This window comes from Macrobrachium rosenbergii, chromosome 45 (genome assembly GCF_040412425.1).
Source record: "Macrobrachium rosenbergii isolate ZJJX-2024 chromosome 45, ASM4041242v1, whole genome shotgun sequence".
Classification (NCBI taxonomy): Eukaryota; Metazoa; Arthropoda; class Malacostraca; order Decapoda; family Palaemonidae; genus Macrobrachium; species Macrobrachium rosenbergii.
Genome location: NC_089785.1, coordinates 33,140,250 through 33,152,536, shown reverse-complemented (window position 1 = coordinate 33,152,536; position 12,287 = coordinate 33,140,250). Strand labels below are relative to the sequence as shown.

General features: G+C 53.9%; 1 protein-coding gene across 2 annotated transcripts in view; it reads right to left on the bottom strand.

Annotated features, from left to right (window-relative positions):
* Positions 1–12,287, bottom strand: part of LOC136829896 (clusterin-associated protein 1-like) — an 83,352-nt gene that overhangs the window by 70,108 nt on the left and 957 nt on the right. The window lies entirely within an intron of this gene.

Here is a 12,287-nt window from a genome sequence, read left to right as displayed (position 1 = left end):
CTGGCCGGAGAACAACACTAGGTCGGGGTTCGGAAGGCTGAGGACACGCCTTCTGAAAGCTTCGAGGATCCAACCACCACCTGAGATGCTCCTTCACCTCGAGGGAAAGTTTGAGAGACAACTCGAGATTTTCCTTGTCTTCCCAGTTGTCTTGCAGGAAGAACTGAAGAGGCCTGAGATGTAGTCTCCCTAGGGAAACAAACTTTTCCAGTGAGGAAATGGTCCCCAGCAGACTCATCCACTCCCTCACCGAACATGTTTCTTTCCCTAGGAAGGCTAGGACTTTTCCGTAGCACAGCTGTTGACGTTCCGGGGACGGAAAAGCCCGAAAAAGCCACTGAGTCCATCTGAATCCCCAGATACACGATGGACTGTGTTGGGGTCAGGTGTGACTTTTCGAAGTTGACCAGCAGGCCGAGTTCTTTCGTCAGGTTCAAAGTTGCTTGTAGATCCTCCAGACACCTCTCCCTCGATGACGCTCGAATCAGCCAGTCGTCCAAGTAGAGCGACACACGTACGCCTGTCAGATGCAGCCACCTTGCTACATTCCTCATGATGACGGTGAAAATCATGGGAGCTGTGGACAGGCCAAAGCAAAGAGCTCTGAATTGATACACCTTTCCCTTCAAGACGAACCTCAGGAACTTCCTTGACTGAGGATGTATCGGTACGTGGAAGTACGCGTCCTGAAGGTCGAGGGATACCATCCAATCCCCTGGTCTTAAGGCTCCTAGAACAGACTGAGCCGTCTCCATCTTGAAAGTTTCTTTCACGACGAAGCGGTTCAGGCTGCTGACATCCAGCACAGGTCTCCAACTTCCCGACTGTTTCGGGACCAGGAACAGCCTGTTGTAGAAGCCCGGGGAATCCAGGTCTAAGACCTGTTCTACTGCTCTCTTGACGAGCATTTGCCGCAGCAGGTCGTACAGGATCTCTTGTTTCTCTGGACTGTACGACGGAGAGAGGTCCAAGGGCGAAAGGCTTAAGGGAGGGGGAGAAAGGAAAGGGATCTTGTATCCTTTCTCTAAAACCGAAAGGGACCAACTGTCTGCCCCTCTCACTTTCCAGGCCTCGGCAAACGCAAGAAGCCTGGCACCCACCGGTATCTGGAGGAGAATCACATCACTTCTTGCCCCTACCTCTAGCAAGGGCTTTTCCTCTCGAGAGGTTCTTTCCTCGGGAAGAAGGCTTTGAAGATGATCCGGCACGAAAGGGCTTCTTCATCTTGGGTGACTGCTGACGGGTTGACGTCGTCGAGGTCACGGGAACCGCAGGGCGCTTCGATGACTGTGCCAACAGGTCCTGTGTGGTCTTCTCTTGCAAGCTTGCAGCGATGTCCTTTACCATCGAAGCCGGGAAAAGATGACTAGAAAGGGGAGCAAACAACAGTTCTCCTTTCTGTGCCAAGGAGACGGACTTCGTGGCGAAACCGCAGAAGAGTGACCTCTTCTTGAGCACTCCAGTCGCAAAGTGCGAGGCCAATTCATCAGAACCATCTCGGACCGCCTTGTCCATGCAAGACAAGATGCTCGAAAGGTCCGACAAGGAGATCGAGTCCTGACTCCGCGACTTAAGGTCCAAAGCTCCAAGGCACCAGTCAAGGAAGTTGAAAACTTCTAGCGTCTTGAAAAGGCCCTTCAAAAGATGGTCCATCTCCGTAAGAGTCCAGGGAACCTTGGCCGTCGACAGATGAGACCTCCTACTCGAATCAACGAGAGAGGCGAAGTCTCCCTTAGATGAGGAAGGAAGACGTAAGCCTAAGTCTTCTCCGGTCTCATACCACATCGCCGCTTTACCCGAGAGCCTTGAAGGGGGAAGGGCGAAAGAAGACTTTCCTTGAGCTTTGCGGGAGTCCATCCACAAATGGACTTTCTTGAAGGCCCGCTTAGTGGAAAGCGATTTAGTCATCTTCAGAAATCCCGGGGCTTTCCTAGACTTAGTCGAAGTCAGTTGAGAAGGAGGAGAGAGAGGTACTGCCGGCAGAAACTTGTCGGGAAACAATTCCTTCAAAAGCTTGACGAGAATCTGGTAGTCCGACGACGAGGACTGATCCTTAATCTCTTCTTCAGACTCCGAGTCCTTGAGTCTATCTCCAACATCGGGCGGGGAAGTGCAGAGAGAAGTTGGAGAGGAAACACGCCGCAGGGACCTCTGCTTGGAAGAGGAACTGGCGTGCAAAGCAGCAGGAGAACCAGGAACCACACGAGAGACGACAGCAACGGCAGGTGGAGCGTCTTGAAGGGAGTCATGAACGTCCATCGGGCGTCACGTCTGGCAGCATGACGAGCTTCTTGAGCGTCCAACCGAGCGTCACGTCTGGCAGCATGACGAACGTCATGATCGTCCCTTAGAGCGTCACGTCTGGCAGCATGACGAACGTCAGGATCGTCCCTTAGAGCGTCACGTATGGGAGCCTGACGAGCGTCATCAACAAAAAGGTGAACGTGACGTCTAGAACGAGAAGGGAGAGGAGGACGTCCTGGGGTGACGTCAAGACGGTCCTCCTCAACACCCTCCGGGGACGAGAGTCTAGAGTTCCTTCCACGACGAGCAGGCGAAGCAGACGAAGGTGACGAACGAGGAGCAGGAGAAGGAGAACGCCTAGATCTCTTCACTGGAAGTCTAACATCCTTCCGACGAGTACGGGACCTGGACTCTCTCTCTGCAATGAATGAGGAGAGTTGCTGCTGCATGGAGACAATAAGGGTCCTCGTTGGTGACGCCTCTCTCTCTGGAGAATTACGTAACCTGGAGGAAGAGGGACGAGGGGACGTCCTAATCCTCTTCTCTTGAGGAGGGAGAGCTCTGTCTCTGGAGCGACTTGGGCGCTCAAACACGTCTTCTTCGGATGACGTCCTGTACTTCTTTTGCGGGGGGAACGCATCCACAAACTCTGGCGAGGAGCACAGAGTAGGAGAGAGAGGACGTGAAGCGTCCTCCTCCCTAAAGCTTCTCTTAAGAGGGCGAGAGTCTACCTGACGGTTCCAACCCCTGCGTGGGGAGGACGTGTCAGAAGACGAGAAGCAGTCCTTCAGGACACGAGCACGAGCTCGCGCCTGGGCAGCCTGGGAAACGTCTTCAGGACCTGCCGAAGGGACGCCAGACCGGTGGGGGTTCCCCGTCACCCTCCTTCGGCTTTCGACATGCTCTCTCCCTGAGTCCTGGGAGTCCAGCAGAGGTCCAGGCCTAGAGGCATGATGGGGCCGGTCTGACGCCCCCTCCACTACACTGGGGGCACTAGTCACTTCACAACACTTTTCTTGGAGAGCTGACACCTTAGATTCTAATGCACGAATCGATTCCATCATGGCGGAAAGCATATTAGTCTCCACTGGCACGATCTCAGGGGCTGGAGACAAAACCACAGGGTTAGGTTCTAAAGGTACAGGGGAGTTAGGGCCGACATCAACACTTCCGCAAAGAGAAGCACTCCTGGAGGAAGACCTCCTCAGTCGATCACGCTCCAACTTCCTCACATATTTATCATACGCTCTCCATTCATTTTCAGTCAAAGAAGCACATTCATCACACCTATCATTCAACATGCATATATGCTTCCTACAGTTAGAACATACAGTGTGAGGGTCAACCGCAGCTTTCGGCAACCTCACCTTACACTCAGACATCACACACACGGTAACTAGCAGAGCTAGACCCAGACATAATGATAGTCTAATTCAAATCAAATCAAAACCAAAGAAAAGTCAAAAAAGCGTATGCCGATCTACCGATCCAAAGTCAAAATACCAAAAGACAATCAGATACTTAAGCAAAAAGCAAATCCTATGACGGAGGTGCAGACAACAGGTGTTGACAACACCGGCGACAGAGAAAATCTGAATAGAAAATGGGAATGGTTCCTGATATCCGCCTCCCAGCGGCGGGAATGGGTACTAACCACCTGGACTCCCCACTGCGTGTGTCGTAAGTTTTGTGAATTCTGTCGGACTTCGGAGAATACAGCTATATATATATCTGACAGGTAAGTTTCATGAACAAACTATTCATTTAGCCTGCTAACAATGCCACATGTTCAAGCTTTTACAGAGGCTAATATCTCTCCTTGGGATCATCTATGATGATGCACACGGATCATGACGCCTATTTTCTAGCTGCTTGTCTTGTGAAGTGGAATGGAATAGAAAATTTAGGGCAGAGGCCAAGCACTGGGACCTACGAGGTTATTCAGTGCTGAAAGGGGAACTGAGAGTAAAAAGGTTTGAAAGGCGTAACAGGAGGAAAACCTCACAGTTGCGCACACAATATAACAATTTTTAAAAGTAAATTGTATTTTTCCTAACTATACAAACCCGAGGTCCTTTACATTTGGATTACTTTCAGGCGTAGGCTGGAAAAGGCCGTCGAACTTCAAACAAGGTGGTTAGGCAGTTAACTACTGTCCGGGAGGCGGGAGTACCTCCTGCCCGGATGTAAACATTCCAATTTGCCTTTCGGCCCAGGTACAGATTGAGGGGTGGCATGAGGTGGGCATAAAGTGCAAAGGACCTCGGGTTTGTATAGTTAGGAAAAATACAACTTACTTTTAAAAATCGTTATTTGTTCCGACACAATATACAAACCCTCGGTCCTTTACATTAGGAGGCTCACTGATTGGAGGGAGGAATCTAATAAAGTCTCTCTGAACTGACTGGAGTTCACCACCTTGTCTTCCCTTCCTGGTCGTGAGAGCGAGGAAGGGAAAAAACTGCCTCTGACAAAAGATCGGGTTGTAAGAAACGCAGGATCAATTGTCAGACTTCTGGGTCCCTTTGCATGAAAGAGGAAACGTCAGTTCATGCAAAGTAGGCTAGGAAGAATTTGACGTTGGATGACAATAAGGCAAATACAAGCATTGGGTTTGTCTCATAGTCATGGTCTCCTTCCTCCCCTTGCAAGAGGAAGGAGTGGGGTTGCTTCTATTAACCTGAACGGAAATAGAATGGGAGCTCCCGTTATGTGCTTACCTGCCTCGATCGCCTGGTCCAGCTTGTAACGGCACGTCCGCTCCCTGCCCGTGGGAAGAGAGCCAGGATGGGGAGAAAGAAGAGAGGCCAGTCACTCAACATTCAATCTCCCAATCACAACTGTACAACATAGGCGAGATGCAACCTGTCCTGTTAGAGGAGCTGGATAAGCTACACAACTTGTTGAGCAGCCACCACAGGACCCAAGGAAAAAGTGTCCAAGGACTTGTGTGCAACATCCCGGAGGTAGAAGGAGATGAAGGTAGCCTGTTGGGACCACACACCCACCTTCAGCACCTGTGATACCGACATATTCTTCTGGAATGCGAGGGACGGACCAATGCTGCCGACCTCGTGAGCTCTCGGACGAAGCGTACCGGTGTCGTCTTCTCCTGCAGCAGAGTACGCTCTCCTTATCGTCTCACGAAGCCACAAAAAGATGGTGTTCTTGGACACTTCTTTCTTGGCCGAGCCAGTGCTAACGAAGAGTCGTCGACACTCAGGCCGGAGGTGCTGAGTCCTCTTCAGATAGCGACGCAGCACTCTAACAGGACACAGTAGCATCTGGTTCATTACCTACAAAGTCCTCTAGGGAGGGGATCATGAAGGACTCGAACCGTGCGTCAGGGACCGAAGGGTTCTGAGTCTTTGCTACGAAATCCGGGATGAAATCGAGCGTAACTGATCCCCATCCCCTCAAGTGTTTAACATCAAAGGAAAGTCTGTGAAGCTCGCCAACTCTCTTCGCCGATGCCAGGGCAAGCAAGAAGACGGTCTTGAGGGTCAGATCCCTGTCTGATGACTCTCGTAAAGGCTCGTACTGTGCACGAGTCAGGCTCCTTAAAACGAGAGTCACATCCCATGCAGGGGGCCTGAGATCCCTGGGTGGGCAAGACCGTTCGAAGCTTCTCGTGAGTAGAGAAATCTCGAAGGAGGAGGAGATGTCTACTCCTTTCAGCCGTAAGACTAGGCCGAGTGCGGCGCGGTAGCCTTTTACAGCTGAAACGGAGAGAAGCTTCTCTCGGCAAAGGAAGACGAGGAAGTCCGCAATCTGCTGAACAGTAGCTCCGACCGGAGAGATACCCCTTCGACGACACCAACCACAGAAGACGGACCACCTTACCTGGTATACCGCTGCGGAGGATCTTCTGAGGTATCCTGCCATCTCTGTTGCTGCGCGGCGCGAAAAGCCTCTCGCTCGCAAGAGATGGTGGATAACCTCCAGCCGTGAAGACACAGGGAATGCACTGCCAGGTGGAACCGCTCTGCGTGAGGCTGACGCAGAAGGTTGGGCCAGGGGGGGATCTCTCTCGGTGCCTCGGAGAGGAGAGCTAGCAGGTCCGGGTACCGGTGCCACCAGAGTCATTCTGAGATTCGGGGTGATCATCACTCGGCTGATCACTCGGCGAATCAGACAGAATGGGGGAAAGGCGTAAGCGTCGAGATTGTCCCACGGGTGTTGGAACGCGACCTCCGCAGCGGCCCATGGGTCCAGCACGACAGAACAGAAGACTTGGAGTTTTCTGTTGTGCCGGGTGGCGAACAGATCGATGGCTGGACGCCCCCACAGGTCGAACAGCCTTTCCGCTACTTCCTGATGGAGGGACCATTCGGTCCCTACCACCTGGCTCTGGCAGCTGAGCTTGTCTGCCACGACATTCCTCTTGCCTGGAATGTACCTGGCTGACAGCTCTACCGAGTGAGCCACGGCCCACTCGTGCACCTGCATCGTCAACTGGTGAAACTGGTGGGACACCAGTCCCCCCTTCTTGTTGACGTATGCCACTACCATGGTATTGTCGCTCATCAGTACCACGGAGTGTCCCATCACTCGATCCTGGAACTCTTGGAGGGCCAGGAAGGCCGCCTTGAGTTCTAGGATGTTTAGGATGTTTATGTGAAGGTGCTCGTCGTCTCGGTGCCACACTCCCGGAGTCAGCAACTCCTCCAGGTGTGCGCCCCATCCCTCGGTCGATGCGTCCAAGAACAGAAGCATGTCCGGAGGGGGAGTATGCAAGGATACTCCTATCAAGAGGTTCCTGTCGTCTAACCACCAGTGAAGGTCCTTTCTCACCTCCTCGGAAAGAGGAATGAGGAAGGACTGGGGGTCTTGGGACTGGGACCAATACTCCTTTAGTCTCCACTGGAGAGACCGCAGGTGAAGACGCCTGTGAGGTACTAGTTTCTCCAAAGACGACAGGTGACCGATGACAACTTGCCATTGCCGAGCTGGTTCTCCTGCCGTGACAAGAACAGCTGTGCTGCCTGCCTGAACTTGCTGATACGAGAGTCCGAGGGAAAGACTTTCGCTGCCACCGTATCTATCAGCATGCCCAGATACTTTGTCCTCTGCTTGGGGGTGAGATCTGACTTCTCCAGATTTACCACGATCCCTAGATCCCGGCAAAACTCGAGGAGACGATCCCTGTCCTGTAGCAAATGCGAGCGAGAGCTCGCCAGGACTAGCCAGTTGTCGAGATACCTCAGAAGACGTATCCCGTGCGAGTGAGCCCAAGCTGACACGAGAGAGAATACTCTCGTGAACACCTGGGGAGCGGTCGAGAGCCCGAAGCAAAGTGCCCTGAACTGGAAGACCGACTCCCCGAGGACAAAGCAGAGGTAATTGCGAGAGGATTGATGGATGGGTATCTGGAAATATGCATCCTTCAAGTCCACCGTAAGCATGAAGTCTTTCTCCCTGATGGAGGCCAGCACAGTTTGCGCTGTTTCCATCGTGAACCGAGTCTGGCAAATGAAATGGTTCAAGGGAGAGAGGTCTATGACCGGTCTCCATCCCCCTGAGGTTTTCTCTACGAGAAAGACGCGGCTGTAAAAGCCTGGAGAATGGTCCGACACGACTTCTACAGCACCCTTGCTCAACATGGCTTGCACTTCTTGCTGTAGTGCGATGTCCTTCGACGAACCTGGAAGATATGTTTGGAGATGGACCAGAGAGTAGGTGAGGGGAGGCCGAGACTCGAAGGGTAGTAGACATCCCTCCCGAAGGACATCCACTATCCAGGTCTCGGCTCCGTGTCGCTGCCAAGCGTTTCCCCTTCTTCTTCCCTTTGCCCCCTTTACCGGCTTGGAAAGTGGGCTGAAAAGGGTGGGAGGGACCCCCACTTCTTGGGGCAGAAGAAGGCTGGGTGTTTCCTCGGGACCCCTTCGAAGACTGGGACTTCTTAGGGGCCGAGGAAGTGCCAGCCTGGCCCGAAGACCTGGCCGCAGTGGGGTGCGAAGACCTGGAGGTCTTGGCCACTGCCTGGTGAACAAGCCGGTCGCTGTCATCGGCACGGCGCTTGTCCACCGCGGCGTCCACCAACTCTCTAGGGAAGAGAGAGGAGGAACCCAGCAACGGTCCATTCCGAAGGACGATAGCTGACTCGGGACCTACAGACCTGGCAGAGTGAGAGAGAACGGCATCCCTCCGCTTTAGCACAAGGTTCGCCCACAGGTTTGCAGTCTGGTGGGCGAGGTAGGAAATAGCCCTACCCCCAGACTGGCACAGTCTCCCAAAGGCGGAGTCCTCCCCAGGTACAATAGCGCCTGAGGAAGCAGCTACCTTCGATACTGTGAATGACCACAGATCGAGCCAGGAGACTGCTTGGAAGGCTGCCATGGCGGTGGCTTCCAGGGTTGCAGCTGGCTGAGAGAGGGATATACTCTCTGCAGTCAATTGCTGCAACGACAGACCCGGATCCAAACGAGTCAGGTCCGGGTCAACCTGTTTGGTCAGCAACGCCCCTTCCACTGGAGCGTAAAAACGCTTCTGACGAGGCAGAGGGGGAGGAAGAAGCTTCTCCGAGTGGCTCAAACGAAGCGAACTGTCTTGCCCAGACACAAGACTGTTCACCTGGTCGAGTACCCCCTCGGCACACGTGGACCACGGCAGCCCCAATGAAGCCTTGGGTTCCTTCTTGGGTCCCCAGAAGGATTCGAGGCATGACGGACGATCCACAGATGAGGCCGTGGTCCCTTCCCCGAGGTCATTGTGCTGACGAATCAGCGTGATAACCTCCACAAAAGTCCTCTGTATTTCGGGGGTGTCTGCATCCTGGGGCAGAGGACCCTCGAGTCCTTCCAGAGTGCGGTCCTCCCAAACTACTCTCCCTGCAGGAGGGAGAACCTCGGCAGACCCCCGTGGATCTTCCTGAACTACGCGGGCGTAGGACCTGGTCGAGCCAAGAACCGAGCCAGGTGCGTACCCCCACGCAGTAGAACTCTGAGGAGAACACTCCCCAGAGCTCCTCCTCTCCGACTCGCACCCCCTGGAAGAAACCGAAGGGGCGGAGGGGACAGGCGAGGAAGATCGGGCGCTCCCACTGGCTTTACTGGCAGAACCAGCAGAGGCAGTGGGCCAAGAGCGGTCACCAACCCGCGGTGATGACGAGCCCCCAGGTCGAGGAGACCGCTTCAGCCCAGGTGAAGCGATCTCCCGAGGAGAGCGGAGCAGCTCGCGAGAGTCGAGCCGCGCACTCGCCTCCCCCGAGCCAGGCTGGTTGCGCGGACATGGCCGGGGACTGGGAGGAGTCGAACACGCAGCTGACTGGCGCGAGCTTGCACTGTCCTCTGGACGCGCCCCAGTCTTCTTCGAGGCAGGAGCCTCTCGGGAAGACTGAGTAGGGGACTTCTTCCCTACCTCTCCTTGAGTTCGGCCCCGCGGGGCTGAAGCACTATCCCAGGAACCTGACTTGGCACCTGAAGGAGTGCCAGCAGGAAGAGACGGAGCACCTGCATGCCCCGGCTCTCTCTCTCGCCCCACGCCCTGGTCTGTATGGCGAGAGGTTTCTCCCGTATCAGACTGGGGTACCCGGGTACTCGGAGCAACTCGCGAACGAGTGCCCGACTCGGACTCGCTGGCCTTAGATGCAGGAAGTTTCTTAGGTGCAGCGGGGGGAGTGCTGACCTTGGTCTGCACGCTCTTGGCTCCCGGTGCCCCTGGCCCGGAGGCCGGGGCAGCAGTTCCCTGATCTGAGGATCGGGAAGAGCCGACGAGAGATCCCACTGCCTTCCCTGTGGAAGGAGGCAGACCCTTAGAAGTCTCGGTGCAAGATTTCTTAGGTGGGGGAGAGGCAGACTTCTTCTTCGGCTGCGAAGCCTCGGAAGGAGAAGCGGAAGAAGCAGCAGACGAAGACGACGATGATGACGAAGATGAAGATGAAGACGACGACACCTTCCTAGACCTCTTCTTCTTCTTCACCATCTGTTTCAGGAACGCTGTCAAGTCCCCAAGCCAGGAAAGCGAGGCCGCAGACTCAGGAACAGCAGGAGGGGCTGCAGCAGAAGGCACATCCCGGGCAGAGACCGCGGAGCTCGGGCCAGCATTTACCTGGGTAGAGAGAGCCGCGTGTTAGCCAGGAACACAAGTGGGCGGGGCCGGGAATGCAGGCGCCGCCCCTCCCGAGTGGAGATTCAAGTCGGGCCGTGCCAGGGTCGACGGGATGGGGACAGGAACAGACGAAGAGCCGGGCTGGAAAGTCAGACGAGGAACAGCAGTTGTAGACAGGCCAGGGTCAGCAAAAGGGGCAGCGACAGTCACATAAGGGAATGATGACGTCACCATGTAGGCGGGGCCAGCATGCGAGAAAGGAGCCAGGAAGCCGGGAGGCAGTGGAACAGCGTGCTGCACCGCAGGTGACGCCGACACTTGGGTGTCCAGATGCAATGCGACTGATACCGGCATCTGGGCAAACCTCGAAAAGGTGATGGATGTAGTAGTGACTGTTGTTGCCGAGTGGGTCATGACTGGAGCGGGGGGCAGGGGAGCCAATCCCTCCAGTGACAAGCCAGGTAGGTCCAGGTGCAGCCAGGATGAACTTGATATCGGTGTCTGGCTATCCAGTCCGGGACCTGAAGCAAAAGTCGGGTCAGTACACGAAGACTCGACTCTCTCCGGAGGGAAAAACTCCCCTCCGGAACGGGAAGAGACTTCGGAGAGGATGTCGCAGTCCAACTCTCCCCTGCGCCCTTCCACAAACGATGAAACGTAAGAGGAAGGGGAGGGGGAGTCCTCACCCGAGGGAGAGGGAGCAAGCAGGGGAAGTTCGCCGGGAGGGAGAAACGAGCCCGACACATTCGCCACCAATGGAGTCGTTGGGGGCGTATTTCCCTCGGACGACTCCTTGGTAGGCTTACGATGGTAACGTCTCCTCCCTTCGAACTTGCCTCATTGCTCGGAGTACCAAGAGCAACACTCACTACAGGGATCGTCGCGTGACCACACACGTCCCCTGCAAGATGTACAGAGGGCGTGTGGGTCCACGTCGACTCGAGATCTAAAGGAATTGCATTTCTTACCCCCTACCCCGGGACACACACGCTGGGGATAGGAGGGTTTAGATGATTTCTCCATTGTTAATGAAAAAAAGAAAGAATTTCCCACCAAAAAGAAGAAGTATAGCTGTCAGGCAGAGAGCGACGAAGAACAACGCCCGAGCGCTACGACAGCCGAAAGCAAATTGGAATGTTTACATCCAGGCAGGCGGTACTCCCGCCTCCTGGACAGTAGTTAACTGCCTAACCACCTTGTTTGAAGTTCAACGGCCGTTTCCAGCCTACGCCTGAAAGTAATCCCTAATGTAAAGGACCGAGGGTTTGTATATTGTGTCGGAACAAACAACTGTTAGGAATGGGTGGAAAGTAAGATGGAAGAGTACAGCCTATGAATGGAGTACATTCAAAGGAATGAAAGGGGTTGCAGCAGCTAGGGGCCGAACGGATGCTGCAAAGAACCTTAAGTAATGCCTATAATGCACCAGGTGAGGTGCACTGGCAGCACAACTCCCCCTTACAGGAATTTTTCTTGTGATTTTGCATAGGCAATTCTGCCATTCCTGAAATCCAAGTGTCATTAGATTTTGCCTATCATATAATTACTGAGGTTAAACTATGTACTGTACTAACTCTGCTTTGGGGATTTCCTTGTAAATTAACTTTTTCTACAGTATTCTGGTTGCTTATTAAGGTTTTACCTTTAGTTTTTGTCACATACGACTGTAATTAACCTGTAATTAACCGCAGAACTTCATCCAACAAGGTAGGGGACCCGTTGGGGTTATGGGTGGGGTATACCTCCAGGACAGAGTGATTTGCTCCAATGCTGTGTTATTATTCTACAAGTTAGGACCCCTAGGGAAAGCGGGATTCTGGGTGGGGTAGGCCACGGGGCTGAGAAGGCGATTAGAACTTACTGTATATTGCATTACTGCTCCTATACATTAATGCATTCCCACTAAGTGTTACAATACAACATTACAATTGAGGACAGGCCTCGAAGAATGGGGCTGCACCCTACGGGAATTTTAAGGAAAAAGGGGGTTTCAG